Below are 22,053 nucleotides of genomic sequence, written 5' to 3'. Positions count from 1 at the left end.
AGCTTTGTACATATGCTCAAGAGTATACAAATTAATGAAAGGTCACAGGGATGTGCATCAAGTATACAAATTAAGCACACAATAGTAGTGAATTTGGGACTAAAAGTTCCAGCCTTTAGTCCCATTTGGGTGCAAGTTCAAAACCTAATTGGCAACCACCAGCAACAATGCAATCTACAAGACTTGAACACTAGACCTTTCTTGCTCGCACATAGCTTTGTTGCCACCCCACCTAAACAATAGATGTGATTTTAGTTGGGATACTATTCTTTTGAACTAACTCATGGAGGATCCTTTAGTCTAGGTTAGTGTTACCAACCGAGACCTAAGGTTTGAACTTTTAGTTATTTTTAGTCTCGGTTTGGTGGTTCCAACCAGAACTAAAGAACCCCATGTCCTAGCCATTGCACCCGAGACTAATGCCTAGATTAGTTCTAGATCTAACTGTGCCCGGAACTAAATAATGCAAAATCTGAAACCCCTTTCCGTACTAGTGATAAGAGATCTCTTTAAAAGGAGAAACAATGTACGTCGGAGTTCCAACCGTGTCATATGTGGGAATCAAGTTGATTCAACCAATGAAGTCTCCAGAGTTGCGAGCAACTCTCTTACAACGGCAGTTTGCTCAGATATCTGAATTTGAGCAAACAAGATGAGTGGCCGAGTAGGCAGGTGCGATCAGGTCAAAGATCGCGGGAGCAAACACACAGCCTTGTGACATTTGAGCAGACAAGATGAGTGGCCGAGCATGTGACTTTCCCATCGATGGCATGCATGTCGCCGTGTCGCATCGTGCACCAATCAATCCACATGAAGGTGACGCCGCGAAGGGCGCGGGCTGGACGCTGTACATTTCCCTCGTCTCCCTGTTGCCACAAATTTCCTTCTTCACGAGTTCGTCACCCTGATCCTGATCGATCTCTACCAGAAACTTCAGGTAGCACACACAGAGAGCATATTTCCCTCGCCCACACAGCATAGGCATATCCGCCATCCGGGCCATAGCCCTGTGCTGTCACTGACCGGACAGCTTCTTTGGTTGCATGCTGAATTTGTTTGCATTATTATCCAGATCAGTAGTCATCTTTGATAAATTAAGAGTCCGCGGAGACGCTGTGCGCTGCGAGTTTGCTCAGCAACTCTGTTTGATTATATTGCACTTGACCAGGTTAATAAGTGACACTTCTAAAAAAAAAGGCTATGGGCACCGGTTTTTTCAACCTGTACCCAACAACCAAGACTAAATGTTTCAACATTTAACATCAGGTAAAATAACCGGTACCGAAGCCCGCGTGTGCATGCGGCGGCTGGGATTTGAACTTAGGATCTGTTGCGGCGCGCATACCTCCCTATTACCATCTCACATATACAGCATTTGTGATAGGAAGAGAGATATTTTCTTTTGAAGTAACTCATGGATGACCCTTTAGTAGATACCAATATCCACCATTTGGTACCGTACTAAATGTTCCTGGACCTATGCAAAGATAACCCGGTACTAATGCTAAAATTAGTACCGGCTCATCTTCCTAGCTATCGGTATTTTTGAGGTGGACCTATGGTATGTTTTCTAGTAGTGTGAGTGGACCTATGGTATGTTTTCTAGTAGTGTGAGTTGCGTTGTCACTTTTCTGTGGTTGTTGGGAAAAATATATATATGGAAATCTACGTTGATTGTTCTTGAAAATTGTTTTTGTTAAGATGATAGGACTAGACTTTTGGAACTGGAACGTAACCCATGCATTGACCATTGTATTTATTGTTCGCCGAGAATTTTACTATAGCGTCTACTGTATTTCCAATTCTGTTATTTCTTAATAAGCAGATCAGTTGTTAGCTACCCCAAACATGGAACACATTTTTACTTTTTTTTCTAATTATATTACAAGATGTTGACTAGCTGAATTTAGAGAGAACCCGCATTTGTTCTCCTTGCGTGGAAGATAACTAAACATTCCATATGATCATTCATGGTCTACAGTACAGGGGCCAACAATATTTCCGGAGAATACTGGGAACATGCCAGCATCTCCAATTCATCAGATCCGATCCAATTCTTCTATCATTGTCATCCTCCATCACGATATGTATTTTTCTCTTGCAAGGACGTACTATAGCTATCCGGATAACAAGCTAGCTGTTCTAGCTAGTCTATCATTGCCAACTGAAGTAATTAAGCTTTGAAGATTGGTGGATCAGGTCGCTGCAAAATCTCCCAAAGGACAGTACAAGAACAAAAGCGGCGCTGATCAGCATGTATATTGCTTGGAATCTATGGAAAGAGATGAACGGAAGAACTGAAAGGAAGCTGAGCCACAACTGGTGGTGCTGGAACTCATCAAGGAGGTTAACCTACAGTTCAGGGCGTGCCCCCCGGAGCGGTGCCCCTCGTATGTTTAATTTTTTAGTTCTTATAAATTTTAATTTAGCGGAGTTGTGTTTGTCTCTTTTATGTAATCACAAATTTGTAAGACCTGATCTCATTGACTCATTCTCCTTATATGTGGCTGGCAGTACGTGCTCCTGCCATTATTTTCAAAAAAATAAATCTTTGAGATCATATCTTGTCCCTGCACTAACGTTCTCTTTTGGGTTAACTTCTGGTTGCCAGGGCAGTTTCCCGTGTTAACATTAGGGCAAGATGAGGCTAGCTAAGCAACTTGAATTTCTATCATTTTGTTAAAGCTCAGCTGATTTTTAATAACCGAATTAAAACCCTCTAGTTGTGCGGCCATAGACTCTTAAATTTTATCATTAGCTAAAAATTTCTTGCTAATGTTATCATTAATTTACTTTTGGCCGTAAACTAGGACTTTTAGTGTGGGTTGAAAATTGTTATTAAAATTCATACCTTGTTATTGACCGAAGGGGAGGTTGGGCTTGGAATTCCAACCCTGCTGAGGATGAAATCCTGAATTGTTGGGATTGTTAGTCCCAACGAAGTTCGCATCCTTCTGAGTTAGTGGGCAAGAGTTACCCGAATGCCCAGTCTCCCACATGTTTCACATGTCATTCGAGACTCCATAGTCTAGTTAACCTCCTGGTGTGGAGATTCTAGCTTTTTCATGACAAGGTCCATCTTGGCGGCCAGCATATCGACACTGTCGATCTGATGAACTCCTTTGGTTCTAGCTGGCTGCCTTTCTCCTTTCCAACTCTAGTTGGAAGCAATCTTGTCTATCAGTGTCTTCGCTCTTGCAATATCAAGAGAGAGGAAAGAACCACCCGCTGCTGCATCAACGTGGTTCTGAGCTTGCTAAGTCAGGCCATGGAAGCAAATCTGAATAATCAGTCATTCCTCAATGTCGTGGTGTAGGCATGCTGCAATGTAATCCTGGAGACATTCCCAGACTTCCGGATGGTTTCATCCGTGAGTTGTTGAATTCCAGAAATTCTGTTCTGAAGGGCATTGGTCTTGCCCACAGAAAAGTACTTGGCCAGAAATGCATTGGAACAAGCATCCCATGTAGTCAATGCTTCTTTGTTGGTGTAAAACCACGTCTTGGCCTTCCCAAGCAGAGAAAATGGGAACAGCCGAAGGCGGACGTTATCCAACGTAGTACCCTTCCAAGAAGTTTTGGAGATGAGGGTTGGCATCTTCTAATGCCTTACCGCAAAACGGACTCGCTTGGACCATGTTCACTAATCCAGTCTTCAACTCAAAGCCATCATTACTGTCTTGATCTTGGTTCAGTCCAATAGGAATGTGGCTGCTGGATGGGGCTGAGAATGGACGAAGAGTCTTCTGAACCATGGGTGATGAAGCTGATGTGGACGTAGAACCTGAAGGCCAATGAGTTTCTTCTGAGGTGGGACAACTCTGCGTCTCACAATTCTCTCAATTCTTTCTGGATTCAGATTGAAGTTACTTGGTAGGCCGAAACCGGTAAAGCACTGCTCTGCATCAGTCAAAAAGATAGAGAGAGCAATGATAAGCCCACTAAGGTTAGCGGCGATAAAATAGTAGAGTTTATCAAACTATTCAACGATATGTTTAGCCAATTGCTTCCCCGGCAACGGCGCCAGAAATGCTTGTTGACGTTTCTTATGCCCAATAGAATATCAATTTCGCAAGCGCACAGAATCACTACTGTTGCACTTCACCTTGGAGTATTTCAGGGTATCATAATTTTCCTCAGGGAAGCCAGGTAAAGAATATCATGAATCGAATGACAACCGTACTAGTTTAATCAACCGACTAACTTGATGGGGGTAAGCCAGATAGGTAGATAAGATAATAACCAGTCAATGACTAAATGACACACTGGAGACTCAACGCCTTAGAGAGGTAGAGCTGGGAGGACAACGAGCGAGTAAAGAAACCTGATACACTTCTGCACTACCGAGCTAGCCTCTCTAGATTAGACTTAGCACCTAATTAGCTATTGGGAAACTAGAGCTTACTTCGGCAGCTTCAGGGAAGGACTCAGAATGGCATGAGAAGGGAGTCAAATGGCAGTCGGCTACTATTGCTATGAAAGCTCCCGAACGTGGTGGACTATAAGGGATAGACAGGGTTGTCACCACCTGCTGCTTATCACAATGGTACCGTGGGGTGGAACACACTTTCTAGCTAACACTGAGCTGAGACTCCACGTCTGTACTCGGTGTTAGGATTTCTCTTGAGGCCTTCAGGAGAAATTCCCCTCAACCTAGAGAAGTAACTTGAGCCCTCTAGTTCAGGCGAGAAAACCCGTAAGATAAGATCTCGATAAGCGAGAAAGATAACTTAGCCTAAGCTAAAAGAAAACTTACTTCCGCGCACAAGCTGAACACTCAAACTTGACAAGATAAATAAATGCGAAAAGTAAAACTGACTCAGAAAAGTAAAGAAGATAACTTATATTTAATAAAGTCTTCCGATGACTCCGGAATCCCGAAACAAGCTACTAACCTACTCTAGAAAGTAAAGTAGAGAGAAGAGCTCCTTGTGGGGGGGGGGGGTGTGTGAGATACAAGTGATGGATGGGTGTCCTATTTATAGCACCCTAGGGTCGGTTCTTGGCCAGTAGAAGACTTGGCGTCAGTTGCAAGCAGGTAATGTCGGTGTGCTTAACTTCCACATGAAGCCGGGACTCGAGACGCTGCAAGGTGGGGCCGGCTAGCCTCCCCTAGGCCGGCCGGCCTGGGGATGGCGCCAAATGGCCGCTGCCTTCTTCTGGGCGTCTCTGATTTACTCCTGATGACGGTTGACAGTTGCTTAGGACAAACGCGGGCACGTGCTAGGCCGGCCGGCCTGAAGGAGGCCGGGCGGCCTGCCTTTGGCTCCTCTCGGCGCTCCGTTGCACCGACGTTGCACTTGAACGCTTGTGATTGTTCCAGGGTGCTTGATTGCTGACTTGTACTCATGTTGCTGCTGAGTTGTGGGACCATTGATCCATGTACAAGCCTTTTGGTCCATTCGATCAAACCTACATCCAATCCACGACTCAGAGGCATTGTAGACGTGTCACAATACCCTTGGATCAAAGACATGGCAGTGTGTGTGGAGGTGCCAAGCCGGCCGGCCTAGGAGAGGCCGGTTAGCCTGGGATTTTTTTTCATTTTCTTTCTATTTTGGCACACTTTCACCTGAAATCAAAACTCATCCAAAATTTGTGGAACTCATTAGAAATAAGTAAAATATGAATGGAATATAGTGTAAAGCTCAATTTATTTTTGAGAAGTTGACGGTCAAAATAAGAAATAATGGCCGTCAACACTCCCATGGGGGAATGGTTGGCTCGTACGACAAGTTGACTCCGACGTGCACCCTTATCAATAGCACCTGCTCCTGGGGCTCACCGGTGCGTCGGGTCTGGCAGGCCTTGGCGTTGCTGGTTGGGGATAGCGGCACGTGAAAGGCGGAGCCCGATCGGGGTCCTCAGTCGAAGTCGTGGTATGGATCCAGTCCCCGACCGTCTCCTTTGGTGGGGATGCAGTTCATGCGTTTGTCGACCATCCGGGGATGGTCGGTCGGGATCATGGGCCTGAGCGGCCTGGATGAATTTGCGGCGAGCGAAGACGGGCGTTGTTACAGGTGCTGTTTCGAGCTAGCCGGAATGCTAGCGGGAAGTGGGTCCGCTGGGGACCCCGGGTCCCTAGACCTGTCACCATGTATTGAATTATTTATAAAACTTTGGTCCAGACAGATCATGCCTGGATTGCTATCCCAAAAAAAAGTTTAAAACTGAGTTACATTATATATTTATATACTTATTTCTCCTAATTATGAAATAATTCAGGTACAAGAAAGTGAAATCACCAACTTTAAATTTGGGCATGAGATGGTACTGTTGTCTGCTGGATGTGGGCATGACATTATATGAAACTAGGTGATACCCCGCGCGTTACTGCGGGATTTCTTAAATTTTAACGTGAAATTTGAAAGTATAAAAATTAAGATGATTGTATGGCAACATTCACAAAAAAAAATCGATGGAAACCATAAATAGATGGCCCTAGTGGACATTGATGTGGCATTTGATATAATGGGTTCCTATATGATGCGGATAACTTGCATGTTAAGATAAATAGAGCTAATGACTTTAGTAGGTGTCATCTATATAGGCTATATAGTTGATATTAATTTTACTTGCATGTTATTTTTATCAACATCTGGTAGAAATCGATAAACTAACATCAATAGAATATTTGATAACATTATAAAAGAATAGGTGCTCAAAGAAATAGAGTATGTATATGAGTCTTTCCGTTAATAGATTAAAGATTAAAAGTATTGCAAAAATAGAGTATGTATATGACTTTATGTTAATAGATTAAAGATTAAAAGTATTGCACATAGTAGAAATCATATGGATATTTTTTTTGTTTATTGAATCTCATAAAAATCGATAAGCAAAAAGAAGAAACACCAATAGAATATTTGATCACATTATAGAAGAATAGGTGATGAAAAAATAGCGTATGTATTTGATTTTACTTTAGTTAATTAAAGATTAAAATTATTGCATATTGTAGAGATGACATGAACATTTTTTGTAATTAATAAGGTAGTTGAAAGTTAGTGGGACACTTAGTGGAGAATAAGGTGGATACCTTGCATGAAGAGAGAAATAGTTAGTGGGTGCTATCTATATAAGATATATAGATGGGGCCAAAAGTTATAGAAGTTATAAATTTTGCTATTTAAGACATTGTGGTGACCTTTGTTCTTTATGGTTAGAGTTTCTTCAATTTGACCATCAAAACTGCTGGTACATATCATGATTTGGCCAAGGATGACGGGGGCACCCCATCAAAGCAGGGTGTAGTCCTTGTGAGTTGTGACTAGGCAAATCAGTTCATATATGTTAATTTATTGATGTAGATGAAAAATAAATAGTGAGGGTACACGTGACCCTACTGTGGTGACTGTACAAGGGTAGATCCATCTTTGATAGCTCCTTTTGCGTGCGTGTATTTCTATACAGTTATGAATAATGTGCGGTGCGTATATAAGAGAGAAAATTCTTTTAGTTTATTAAAACTCAAATTGGAGAAATATAATCGCATCATTTCTATTCGTACATCTTTACTATTAATACAAAATCAGTGTTATTTTTTTCATGAACATAAAAATCTGTTCACAATATTTTTGAAAAATAGTAAAAGAGTGAAAATAATTCGGGGACGAACGGGTTGAAAAGTTAGTGTGTCCCCTATACCATACCAGGTCGAATTTCACACATGTACAATAGTTGGAGTAAATTAGTCTCTACCCTATTTTAATCAAGTAAAATTAAAGGGTTAATTTGTTTCGTGCCATTACAAATATTTAAGTTCGGAGTTCTACCATTACTATTCACCTAGTTCGAATCTATGCCATTACAACTTCTGAATACGTGGAACCAGACCATTTTGTATGCCTCCCACGCCCCTGGACCCACGCGCAGGCCGTCATATTTCCGTATTGCCGCCACTGCTCCTGGTCTATCGCATACAGGCCCGAGTACACACCCGTGACTGGCATTAGCTCTCTTCCTCTCTTGTTCCTCTCCTCTTCCCTTCGAACCCTAGATCTCCCTGGAATCGACCAGCGGCGGTGAGGTGGAGGTCGACGGCGGCAGCGGCAGACTGGTGCGCGTGGCCATGTTCCACCCCCACGGTAGCCCGATGCGGTGGGAAGCATCGTCCGCAAGCAGGAGCATGGGCAGGATTAGGGCCGAGGAAGGTGAGCTTCTTCCGTTGATCGATTGCCCCCAATGCAAGGTTCCTGTGGTTAAGCTGCACAACACGAAACGTGATTCTTACGGGATGGTCTTATACAAGTGTCCAAACAACTTCCCGGTGAGATAGATTCAATTTTATGTGGTTTTCGGTTGAGGTTGATGTCAGGTTCAGTTTCTACAATCTTTTCATTGTGCTTTGTATCAGGATGATGACACTTGTGGTTACTATTGGTGGGAAGGTGCCTATGTCAAGTATTTGCAGACAAGGAAACTGAGGGAGCTTGAAATGGCCGAAGAAGAACATCAAACCAGAGAGGATAAGATGATGGAGATGAGACAACAGCTATGTCAACTGAAGAAACAGATGGAGGAGCTGAAGCAACAAGTGTGCCAGGGGAAATCATTTTTAGTGAGCAATGCAGTCTTAGCATCTGCATGTGTGGGTGTTGTAGTTGGCTTAGTTATGGGTTTGTTTTGGGGGTTTTTTTTATTGGGGCCACTGCAATTTTCGAAGTTTTGAGATATGCCATTACAATTCACGTATTTTGAATCGTGCCATTACAATTCTTCTCTTCTTCGAACCGTGCCATTTTATACATCTTTGATGCTCTTGGACCCACTCGCAGACCCGTGTATTTTCGTATGGTCCAAAATACCCCCTGCTACTTCTCTCCCTTCCCTCACTGACGTGTGGGGCCCACACGTCAGCTTCTTCAACCTCACCTCCACCGCGTTGCTCCCACACCGGGCGAGCTCCTCCCCCATGCCGCCGCCGTCGGCCTGCTCCCCCACCGGGCGAGCTCCTCCCCCGCCGCCGCCGGCCTTGCCTGGCCCTCGTGCGGGCTCGCCTCTGCTGCTGCCTCGCCTGGCCCTGTGCGCACCGGCGGGGCTCCTCGGTTCTGCTCGAGCCCCTGCTCGCGGCGAGGCTCCTCGGCTCGATTCGGGCGAGGACGAGGCGGAGGTGAAAGCAGCAAGATGGCCCCCGCTCCTCGCGGCCGCCCCTCCGCCCGTGAGCCCCTCCGCACGGCACCCAGGCCGCTCCTCCTCCGCCCGTCCACCCTACCTCCCTCGATGGATCCAGGTCGTGGCGGAGGCGGAGGCCCACGCGGGGCCTCGCGCCTCTGCTCTGCTCGGCTGGGAGAGGGCGGGGCCAGGGCGAGCACCGCGGCCGTGCACTCAGGGGAACCGGAGCAGAGGCGAAGCGTCTCGGCTCGACTCTGGCGGCGCGGCGGCCATGGCGAGGCGGAGGCGCGACGCGCGGAGGCTATGGCGGGACGAAGGCCCGCGACGGCGGCCATGGCGCGGCGGAGGCCCGCGGCGGCGGCCATGGCGAGGCCCACTGTAACACCCCGGGTGTTTACGCAGTATTTTAATTAGGTGCCTGCACAGTAATGGTGTAGGTTTGCTATGCATCTTGTGCTTGATTTACTTAAAAAGGATCTTTTTGTAATTATGAAAGGTTATATGTGTAATTATGATTTTATGCAAGGTCCTTTATATAGTTATTTCTGAATATAGCTTTTGTGGAGGGTGTTTGTGCAAAATTTCAGTGCATTTATTGCATGGCATCAATTTTTGCTTGAAGGTCTACATTTGAAATGAAATTGCTTTGAAAAAGACAAATTTCCTGGAATTCAAAATCCCTTCAACAGTTTTAATTTTAGCTCTTGAAGCTTTGGCCAAATAAATTTTTGCACAACATCAAAGTTGTAGATCTTGAAATTTTGAACAACTTTCATGTTGGGCACTTTTCCATTTGAGCTTTGATTTTAAAAGTTATTGCTTGTTTACAGAAAGGTCCCTGGAACTTTTGGAAATTGCAAAATCGCCCTTATGACCATCTCCCCCTCTCTGCTCTGCTTCTCGCCACCGGCCACCGACAGCGCCGCCCGCCGACGATTTCCCGGCCTTCCCGGCAATCAATTCGCCGTGCGCTGGCGCCCACGCGTCGCGGACGAGCTCCTCCCCCGCCTGTTGCCTCGCGCTGGCGCCTCCACCCCTCGCCACGCCGCCCCGCCGCGCCCAGAACCTCCCCGGCGGCCGCCACCGCGACGCCGCCGTGGAGAGCCCAAACCCGAGGCCCAGCTCTCGATCTTTCGCGCGCCTGAGCACTACAAGAAGCCCCGCGCTCTATTCCCCTCCTCTTTTCGCCAGTTCCCTAACCCCACGCCCCAGAACGCCGCCGCCGCTCACCCCGAACGCCGGCGAGCTTCACCCCGCCGCGGAGCCGCCACCCCAGACCCGCTTCACCCCTACAGCCCCCACCTTTAGCACCGCCTCGACCTCGCGCAGCTCCCAGGCCACTTCCCCTCGCCTGAACCTCACCGGAGCACCCTCGCCGTCGCTTGCCTCCGCCGCCGACCCGCCCTGCTCCGCCGAGCCGCCGATTCCGAGCCCCTCCGCGCAACCCTAGGCCACCCAGAGGTGCGCCTTGCACCCGTGAAGCTCACGCACCCCTCCCCTCTCGCCGCCGGTGAGCCCCTCGCCGGGAAACGACCGGTCAACCGCCGCCTCCCCTCTCTGACCCGGCCCAGGGACCTCGGGTTGAAAGGAAAGAAAACCCAGGGGGTTATTTGCATAGGCCTAGACTCAGATGAATAGTGCCAGTAGGGGCTGCTTTGTAATATTTTCAGTGAACTTTGAAATTCTAGATCAATTCGTAGAAAATTCGTAAATTAGAAAATCTTGATGTTTTGGAATCCTCTTGAAGAGCTCTATGCAGTAGAACCATAATATGTTAGGCTTTAGTTGCAAGTTTTTGCCGTATAAATGGTTTTGTGTCACTAGGTAAATAAATACTAGATGTTTAGTCTTTTTCTTATCTAATGCTTGAAAGCTGGTCTTGCTCTGAAATTTTTGTGGTAGTTTACTCATGTTACACTAGCTTTGCTATAAAAATTTCATGATCAGTTCTCTTGTGTAGCTATTTATTTGATTTAATCCTTGCTTAGTATACTTTATTTATGATAAATAGTTTCTGTTCTTGTTAAATCCTGAAAATATTCCTGAGTGTTCTTCTGGAGTATATTAGCTTGTCCAGGAAGTTTGAGCCTTAGTTCATGGCTAGATTAGGGGCTAAAAATAAATCTTGCTAATCTGTTGTTTGTTTTAGTTATTTTCTCAGAGTTATTTCTGTGTAGATAAAATCATGAAAAATTCACTGTAGCTAGATCTTACCTTTGTAAATCTCCTGTTAAATTTTGAGCTTCTATTTTGCAATATTTTAGTCTGTATAATTCAAGCTTGTACTAGGTGTTGCCTGCATAAATGTTTTATTGTGATTAAATGATTACATGTCTTGATATGATTTTTTGAAGGGTAGATTACTTTGTTCATGTTCTGTTTAGTGTAATTTTGGTATAATTTATTACTTTTTGTACTCTGATTTGATGATTTATTTACAAACCATGACTTAGTGGTATGATAAATCACCACCACTCATTTTATGAAGTTAGTTAACTTCTTTTGTGCTGTTAATCATGATGCCTTGTGTAGTTAAATTTGTCATTTAACTACTCTATAAACGATTGCCCATGTTTGTTTATAATGTTGTTCTTGCATTACATATAGATACGACTACTTTGTCAGACGGGACGTACGAGTTGATTCCGGAGTCTGACGGAGGTGATCTCGAAGCTCAAGTGAACACTGCGGAACTAACTGAAGCCCCGAACCAAAGTTCGGAAGAGCCTAGCGCTGAAATAGTTAGCAATTACCGAGAAGGCAAGCCCCGGACATAACCTATACTTCAAAATTAATTTCATTTACTGTATTATTTTACTTGTGCATTTACAGTTCATAGGAGTTGAATTGAAACTCTAGATGCATGATCCTAGGAACCTATGTACTGAACACTAGACTTGAGTTCGAATAATTGCTAAGCTTATAGGACCGGTAAAAGTCGAGTGATTGCCTGTCACTCGCGAGCTTTAGAGGAATTGCTTGTTTACTTTCTGTTATCAATATAAGGACGACGGACGGGGTTGTGTTCGATATTATGTCCTATGTGAGACCCCGTCTGTGTTGATGAACTTGCTAAGGTCGCGGTGTGTGGTAGTGCTGGTTAAGTTTTTGAAAGTACTAGTCACATGCCGTAAATATGGTACGCGGCAAGCCTAGTAGCCGATTGGACCGGGGAGTGGATATACCTCCCACTCTCTCAGTAGGGATAGGTTTTATTTTATGTTGCGCAACACTATGACTTCTAGGGACAAGGTTCGGCCTTGGAGCCCTGTAGTCGGGGAGAGTGGCACTATCCACAAGCCGGAAAGAAAGGTTAACGGTTGTTTGGGAATGACCCGACGGTATTCCAGACGTGTGTGCTAGGTTACCCTTGCAAGGTTGAATTTCGATTCAGAATCGTCCGCCTCTCACGATGAAATGAGACTGCTTGATCTCTTTGCCACACAGAGTAATAAGAGCAACAATATTCTTATTAATCTTGATGCTTGCTTAGAAGTTCCACCATGTTTGGTTAGTAGATGCTTACATAGAATGGTTAATCAACTAGAATCTTGAAGCTAAAACTTGAAAGTAAGGACCTACTCTTTATTGCTTTTCAGCAAAGGAAAACCAGAGCCTTACAAATGCCTTGCATAGTCTAGCTAAGGTGGGCTACTTATACCCGTTGTCGGTTAAGTCTTGCTGAGTATTAGAATACTCAGCCTTGCTGTTGAAATCCTTTTTCAGGTATGAGTTTTGAGGATCAGATCGCTAGCTTGACCTATCCTTGCGCTTTGCCTCCTGGCTGGTCCGTAGAATGGGATACGTCTTCGGCCGGCAATGACTATGACGAGTGATACCCGGCTTGGGCTAGCTTGGTATACTTTTGGCGACGTGTTGTAGAAATCGTGTTTCATCTTCCGCTGTTTAGACTCTGAACTTATAATTATGTTTTGTAGAACTGTTTTACTTAAGTTGGTTTTGTAATAATGGTTTGAACTATTTTGTAATCACTACTGAACTTGCCTGTGTTGTAAAATTTGTGGTTGTAATATCTCTGGACTCGCCTTCGTGCGAGGTATGCTTGTTCGATCCGAGAATCGGTGGTTGTATCGGGACGTTACCCGACAGACCAAAAATTGTTCCGTTTGAAGTGCGTTTAAGCTAATGTTGCCTTTATGGTGATGGTTTACGCACTTGAGCCGGGATAATTTAGGCGGTTCTGCCACACCCACGGCGGCGGCCAGGGCGAGGCGGAGGCGCGCGGGCTCGAGGGCGGTGGAGGCCCGTGCAGGGGTGGCGGAGGCCGGCGCGGAGGATTCGAACGAGCTCCTCCAGCGGGGCTTCGCCGTCCGCGACGGCCTCCCGGCACCGGCGGCAGAAGAGGGGCGCGGCGGCGGCATCCGGCCAGGCGCGGTGAATCCGGACGGCGGCGGCGTCTCATCTCCATCTCCTCCTCTCTCTCTCTCTTGTGCGCGGGGCAGCAACGCGGTGGAGGTGAGGTTGAAGGAGAAGCTGACGTGTGGGCCCCACACGTCAGTGAGGGAAGGGAGAGAATGAGCAGGGGTATTTTGGACCATACGAAAATACACGGGTCTGCGAGTGGGTCCAAGAATATCAAAGACGTATAAAATGGCACGGTTCAAAGAAGAGAAGAATTGTAATGGCACGATTCAAAATACGTGAATTGTAATGGCATATCTCAGAACTTCGAAAATTACAGTGGCACCAATCAAAAAAACCCTTGTTTTGGAAGTGAAATCTGAATGTTGTTGGCATGTATGAAACTGGAAACTGAATGTAGCTGGCATGAATGAAAGTTAACTCTAAATGTTGTTGGCATGAATGTTGTTCATTCTGTGATGCTGAATTTTATACATTGTGAAGTTGAGTTTTGCATGTACACATGATGAATCATGACAACATAAATCAGGAAAATCATGTACACAAAAATTAGGAAAATATACTCCAGCACAAGCACCTTGACAAGGTTCACATTGGCACAAGCACAAGTTGACAGCACAAGGTCACAACACACGTTGATAGCACAAGTTCACAACTTCACAGTACAAGTTTAGAAGTTGACAGTAAGTTCACAAGTTTACAACTCGAATTAAAAGGTTCACACTTAACAAAATAAGTTCACAACTTAACAGCACTCAGGATGTTGCATCACATGCCTAGCCAATCTCTCAGGCTTCTAACCGCTGTAGGAGGTGGAGCAGTGTCTACTTGTGTCTGCTTCTTCTTCTTTGTAGTTTTCTTCTTCTTAGGAGTCTTCTTCTTCTTCTTAGGACTCTTTTTCTTAGGTGGCTTCTTCTTGGGTGTCTGCTTCTTCTTCTTTTATGGAGCAGAAATGCCTTCATCATCTGGATGCCTTTTCCTGGATCAGTTTAAGTTAAATGAATCAGTTTGAATTAAATGAAATATTTAGCAGCAAGTTTAAATTAAATGAATTACATTGGCACACCAGTATACCTCTTGCTTGGTGTTTTTGGAGCAACATCTTCTGGTAGTTCTGCTGGTTCAGCAAGTTCTGCAAGCTTGCAAGTCTTGGCAAAGTGTCCATAGCCTTTGCATCTGGAGCATCTAACCTTCTTTTTGGGTCCTTTCTCAAGAGCTCCTCTGATTCTCTGGACTTTAGGCCTACCTGGTGCTCTTTTCTGTAGTGGTCGGAACACTTGGAAACCAAGATCAATTGCAGGCCACTAGGATCTATCAGGCATTGTACTCACACTGCCTTCATATGCTACCTTGAACTTAGCCACAGAGTAGTAATCATGTACAAATGCTGAGATCTGCACACCTCTATTAGACAAGATCCAGGCAAGTGCACGATGACATGGCTTTCCAGTTACTTGCCAAACTCTGCAAGAGCAGTTATGGTTTTTCAGGTCAACTGTGTGCCTTTTTAGGTCAACCTCTGCACAATCATCATCACTTCTTGCAACCTTCACAACCCTGAGGTTGTTGCTTACTTGATTCAGCTCCTTTAGCACATTTGGCAGTATCCCATCAACCATCTTGCTTGTTATTTGCTTCCTGAGGTATCTCTTCTCCATTATGAGCTCCCTTAACCCATCAACTAACTCATGAAGCCCTTCAAGTGCCTAACCTCGCTATTAAAACTCTCTGAGACATTATTTGTTAGGTAATCACATTTGCTTGCTTTTGAAAACCCACACCTGTACCACAACATGTTGTGATGCTCTTCAAGGTAAGCAATTACATCTAGGGCAACTTCAAATATCTTGCCCATGTGACATTTGAACAGCCATTCAGTGTATGCTCTGGCTGCTGGATAGAGGTGGGCAGTGAAAACATCACCTTGGTACTGCTTCATGAAATTCCCATACAGGTGTCTCATGCATTCTCTGTGTTCTGCTTCAAGGAAAACAGCACTCACAGCGGTTTCCAATCCCTTGCATGCATCTGTTAATATGACCAAACCAGGTGGGGAGCCTACAGCCATTTGTAACTGCTGCATGAACCATACCCAGTTGTCTTCTGTCTCGGAGTGAAATATGCCATAAGCAAGATGGTATAACCAAGTGCGTCCATCTACTGAAGTGACACTAGCCAACTGTCCAGTGTACTTGACCTTCAAACTAGATGCATCCACTCCTATGTATGGTCTACAGCCAGCCAAAAACCCATCTATACATGGCCTCAATGCAACAAATAATCTCTTGAAACACGTCTTTTTTCCTAACTTCTCTATTTCTATTTCAATGATGCTACCTAGCTGACTAATCTCCATCTGTGCTTTCTAGTTGAACAACAATTGAAAACTTTCTTCGTATTTACCATGAATTTGCTCAAGAGCAACCTTCATACCTGACCAGGCTTTGGAATACTTCAGCTTTATTCCATAATCTGACTCTAACTTTTCCTTTGCATCTTTTGTCCCTTTGTGAGGGTTCTTCTTCACCCAATCAGATAGCATGTCTGCAACCCAGCCTTGAGTAGCCATCTTGCCTTCTACAAGCTTGGTTGTTGGGCAGTTATGCTCTGCAGGTAGAACTTTGATCTACACATGAACATATACTTTATCAGACTTTGCACAAACAAATAATGGATAGCAAACAAAGAAATTAGCAAATAATTAAACCTGAATTGCGCTTTGACCTTGAAGCCTAGAAGCATGGATGCGCCATGGACATCCCTTATATGCACACTTGGCAATGAATCTAGTTGGGTCTATCTGTAAGCCAGCAAACTCAAAACCTCTTACAATGGCATAATGCCTGACTGCTTTCCTGAATGATGTGATGTCAGGAAATAAAGCCCCCTTCTCAATGTTTGAATGTTCAGGATCGTGAAGCACATCAGCATTAGCATTATCAACACCATTGTAGCGAAAATGGCCTCTCATGCCATATTTCAATATAATGTTTTGGTGATTGATATAGACAACACAACACTTGGACTAATATGATTGTTAAGAAAACCATTCTCAGGCGTTTAGGTTCAAGTGATGACAAAGAGAAGATAGGCGTAGCTAGGCCCGAAGGGCCACCCCTACGGGGGTTCCGCGGTCCAAGAGACAAGAATTGAGGCATTTTGCTATCATCGGTTAAACCGACGTAGGGCAAAATGAACTCACCGGTGCAATCACAGAGAAGGTCTGCGGGCTAGGGTTTTACACTGGATTAACCGACACTAAAGAAAATGCATACGTCGGTGCATTGACAGATGAAGACAGAGGAAATTCTATACACCGGTTAAACTGACGATTACATATTGGTGAACGTCGGTGCAGTTGTCCAGAGAGTTAGTTTTTCAGTAACTACACTCACCGGTTAAACCGACGTTTCTATTACATTCACTGGTTGATTACGTCGGTCGATTGAGGTAGCCGTTGAAGTATAATGGCTAGTTGGAAAATGCACTCACCGGTTAAACCGGTGATGACAAAAAGTTGAGCGTCGGATCAACCGACGTTAAGGGTTTTTGTCAGCCTTTTTCCAACGGCTAGTTTGGGGTGTGTGGGCTATATATATGCCACCCCACGGCTCATTTGAGAGTGCTGGAGATCAAGAAAGAATACAAGAGCCAAAGATCATCTCCAACCACCTTAGAGCTTCATTGTACATCATATAGGCTTAAGCACACTTGTGAGAGTGCTTAGTGCTTGTAATAGGGATTAGTTCTTGCGAGAGCTCCCTTGAGAGAAGTCTTGCTGCGGCAAGCAACTTGTGATCCGTCTTGTGACCCTCTGTCTTGGTGTGGAGTGGCAACGACACTTTGTGCGGGGGAAGAGGAGACCCCCTCCTTGGTGGAGAAGCTCCGTAGTGGATTTCGGCCGGGTGACCGAGAGAGACGGTGGCGGTGCACGAGACTTAGTGTCTTGTGAGCACTTGCCTTTGCTTGCCGGCATCGCCTTGGTGGCGTAGTGCAAGACGTGATCGGAAGAGCCTCGGTGTCCCGTGGACGTAGGCGTTTGTGCCGAACCACGTTACATGACCGTGTCTACTCGGGAGTTTGCATCCCTCTTGCACTTACCTCTTTACTTACCATATTACGTTTACGCATTTACTTTATCTTGCGTACCTTTACTTTCCTAGATAGTTTGTTTAGGATTGGCTATAGGTTGCAAATATTTTGGGGTAAGTAGAGAATAGTAAAGATAAACTTTAGTCATAACTAGCATGTATAGGACGTGTTAGGTTTATCTTATGCAAGTAGTTTGAGCCCTAGGTTAAAAAACGATTAGTGACCCTATTCACCCCCTCCCCCTCTAGGGTCGAACACCCCGGTGATCCTTACAACCATCATCCTGCTCATTGTCAGCTGGCTGTGTGGGTGCCGTTGGCTGTGCAGGAGGTGTTGGCATGTACATATGTTCATCATCAACACCAACATACTCCTCATTGTCAAATGGGTCAGGAATTGAAGCATCTACTGGTTTTGGTTCAGGCTGTTCGGTAGGTTTAGGCTGTTGGGTAGGCTCAGGCTGTTGGGTAGGCTTAGGCTATGGGGTGCTAGCATTGGGCTGTGTGGGAACATCAAGAGGTGGATCATCAAGAGGTATCACACACAAAAGGTGTTAGATCATTGAATTCATGTTCTATATGGCTCTCCACTAATGCTTTGTCAAAGATTCCTACCACTATCACACAGCTCATCTCGGACTTGTACATTTCAAACATGCCAATCTTCTGAATCTCATTATCTAGTCTGACATCCTCTCCTATTCTCTTGTCATAGAACCACATAGTGGCAAACTGGTTACTGCCCCAATTCACCTCTTCTAGCAAACTTGACATCAGCAAATCAAGAGAAAAAGAACCTATCTCCATTTCCCATCACACCGCCGTGCCATTCCTGTAAGTTTTTCTACCATTCGAGTCCGTCGTCACAAATTCTTGGACCTTAATCTCTAGCGCGAACAACTCGGTCCTATGAGCAACACAGAATGACACAAACAAAAGCTAAGCAAATCCAAGATAGCAAAATGCAGACGCGCATAAGATCGATTGCCTCCCAAGCCAAGACATTTCTCCGAGGTCAATAGCAACCACATGCAGTCAGATACTTGGATGTAGGATGCGTACCTCTCGTCACCGTCGTCCATCTCTATTGGGTGCCGAGGAACCTAGGGTTCCACGACCCCAGGAGCCGCGCGCCGCGCCGTCGCCTCCTGCGCTCAGCTCAGCAAAGCCGTGGTCGCCGGCGAACACCGTCCTCACTGCCGGCGGTAGAATTTGGGGATCTAGGGTTCGCGGCGGGGAGACGGGAGGTGAACAGGGGAGCGAATGGGTGCGTCGGGGGTTAGCAGTAGCCCGAGTCGGGCCTGTAGGCATGGCAGTCAGGGGCAGGGGAGGCAATACAAAAATACGATGGCATGCGCGTGGGTCCAGGGGCGTGGGAGGCGTACAAAATGGTCTGGCTCCATGTATTCAGATGTTGTAATGGCACGATTCGAATTAGGTGAATAGTAATGGTAGAACTCCCAACTTGGATATTTGTAATGACACGAAATGAATTAACCCAAAATTAAAAGAGAAAAAGGTATTATCATGTCTACCAAAATTCAGGGAATATGCATAAGAAATGCGCACAGCTCGACACTAGGTAATTCACAGATAAAACATAGAAAGAACCATTATTACTTTTGTAACTCAACGTAAACAACAAAACACAAATATCCATGAGCAAAAGAGAACCAGCATCCAAGAATACATACGATAGCTGCCCAAGATCTACCAATATTTCTTTGACGCCGGCTATCATTCGACCGAAATGACATGGTCTGGAATTGAAGACAAGACGACTAGGTACACCCAACAGGTTTAAACTTCCGTCTCCTCTTCTTCCACAGTTCCACCTCACCGTTGGAGGAGGCCAGATCCCTCTTCTCTTCTTCCACTTCAGGGCTAGTTTGGAAGCCCGCTTCCCGGCAGGGATCCCCGCACTTTCCCCGTGTTAGCCACCCACGCGGAATTCTTCCCCAGGGCGCCCAACATGCGCCTTTGGAAGCTGGTGCGTGGGGGTTTCGGGGCCAGGTAAGCCCAATTTCCCCGTGGAATAGCGCCTGACCTATCGACATGGGCACCGGGCAGCACTCCCCGCCCCTCCTCGCCTCGCTCCGCCGCAAGCTCGAGTGGGAGAGTGCTACCGCCGCATGTCGATCTCGTTCTCCGACCTCGCGACCGCAGCGTCTTCTCAACCGGTGTCTTTGCAGCCACCTCCTCCTTTGCATCAGGTGATTCCCCCCGCCCCTTCCCACACATCTCCCTGCCTCCCGCTAGGGTTTCTCCACTCTTCTCATCACACATTTTTCTTGTAGATCCTGCTGAAGAAGACTTGCGCTTAGGAACTTAGGAGCAGAGCAAGATTCAGGCGTGAGCCGAATGCAGTGAGTGGGCGATCTGACATAGGCACCGCTCTCCCTCTCCCTGACCCTTCCCAGGTGGACCTCTCGTTCCAGGTAAAGCTCAATCGAAAAGCTGACATGCCATGGCTCCAAATCCATGTCTGTACTGCCAAACTAGCTCTAAAAATGCTGATGTTGCTGAACTTTGATGTATTGTGTACTACTATTAGCATGCTGAATTGTTTGAAGTAGTCCTTGTGTTTAGTAGTGCTCTGCGTCAGTCCTTTTGTTTCAGCTAGCAGAGTCTGCTAGTCAGCACTCTGAGTCTATTCAGGTTGTCATAGGTCGAGTGCTTAGCCAAGTCATGGCTGGATTGCTTCATTGGTCTGTTACATGCATCATCAGAGAAAGTTTGGAGAAAATGAAACAGATGGACGGATTGCAGGTCTATAAGCCCTTGGAAAATCCATCATATATCTGTTGTTCATGGCATCATCTTCATCAATCATAATCAGACCCTCATTTTTACATTTTAGTATCAACATGTGGTGCATTCATATACTGGATGGAATGCATAATATATTGATAGATATAGTGCAAGCTGGCCATGGTCTGATGCCACTAGATAGATTAAGATTACGTACTCCCAGTCTGCTACAAAGCAGTGTGTTGTTCGTCGTCCTCTCTGCAAATTAAACAAGTATATTATTATTACGCCCGCTGATCTGCTGAAGCCTAACATAGTGTCCTAGCCTTTTATTTGTCTCGACCATATATAAAGCTAATAATTGTTCTAGAGACAATATTTTGCCAACGCTTTAGCTCTAGTTATTACCATTGGTTATCATGTTGTTTGGTGCTGTTGTAGTGTGCAGATATAGATTGAATGTTCTAGTTGTAGTACTGATTTATTGTATGATAAAATACAATCTGTTAGGTAGCTCAAAAGATATAATTTCTTACTAGCTCAATATCAATTAGCATACAACATGATATATGGATTTTTTTTATTTTTGGTTTCTTGTTCAGAATTCGGCATTCTAACTTCTTGAATTTATTTAGTCCCTACAATGCATTCAATATTTAGCATTCAGCTTATGAGGTTTCTTTATGTTACTTGCAGAGCACTTGGTGGAAGCAATACATATATAGAAGTTGAAACTTTTGTGACAGGGGCAATGTTATACAATCGTCTAGTCGAACCTAGTCGCCATGGCACCGATAAGGCGACTAGTCGTCGATCAGGTCGATTAGTCGACCCTAGTCGGTCCTAGTCGTTGCTATAGTCGTCCTATATATCCCACGACATATATGTACATGTATATGTACTTATATACTATATAGCAAGCAGGAACACCACAATGATAGTCAGTTTGGCGACACACACTTGTGAGATTTGATGTTTGAACTGTCCAAAACTCCATATTCTTGTCCCACACAGTACAGGCTAATGGCTAATGGTGCAAGTTATATAGTTAACCTAACCCTAATGGCTAATGGCTAATGGCTAATGGTGCAAGTTATATAGTTAACCTAACCCTAATGGCTAATGGGCCTAATTGAGCCCAGTACAGGCGGCGGGCTGGAGTGCTGGTCTGCTGGACATCTTTTGGTTTTGGCCTGATCGTCTAAGTAGCTAGTCGGACGACTAATCGCGATTAGACGACGATTAGTCGGACGATCAGACATCTGATCGACAAAAGCTAGTCGTTTCACTTATCGAAGCCAGCGGAGCGATAAGGTCGACTAATCGCGACTAATCGCGATTAGTCGGACGACTGTATAACATGGGACAGGAGTGGCGCAAGTGCGGTGTTTGGTTGATTATTGTGATGTTGGTGACTTAAAGATCACATACAGCTTACGCCTTACTTCTGCTTTTGTTCATCCTTGTGATTTTTCTTTAGTTTTTTGGAAGAAACTATTACCTAGCTAGTAATCTATCTCCATAGTCTGTCTTCTCCATGATTTTTACCTCCAACTATGGACAATGCCATATGGAAACTATTCATCTCTATTAGGAAACAGTGTCTGGCGGTCAATGCAATCTTTTGATTTCTGATTCTGATTGATCTCAGTAGTTTGTAATATAGGATTTGTAAGGTGTAAATCATTTTAGCCATGTCTCATCATGAGTATGTT

Source organism: Panicum virgatum, chromosome 4N (genome assembly GCF_016808335.1).
Source record: "Panicum virgatum strain AP13 chromosome 4N, P.virgatum_v5, whole genome shotgun sequence".
In the NCBI taxonomy this organism is placed as follows: Eukaryota; Viridiplantae; Streptophyta; class Magnoliopsida; order Poales; family Poaceae; genus Panicum; species Panicum virgatum.
This window is presented reverse-complemented; position numbering follows the sequence as displayed.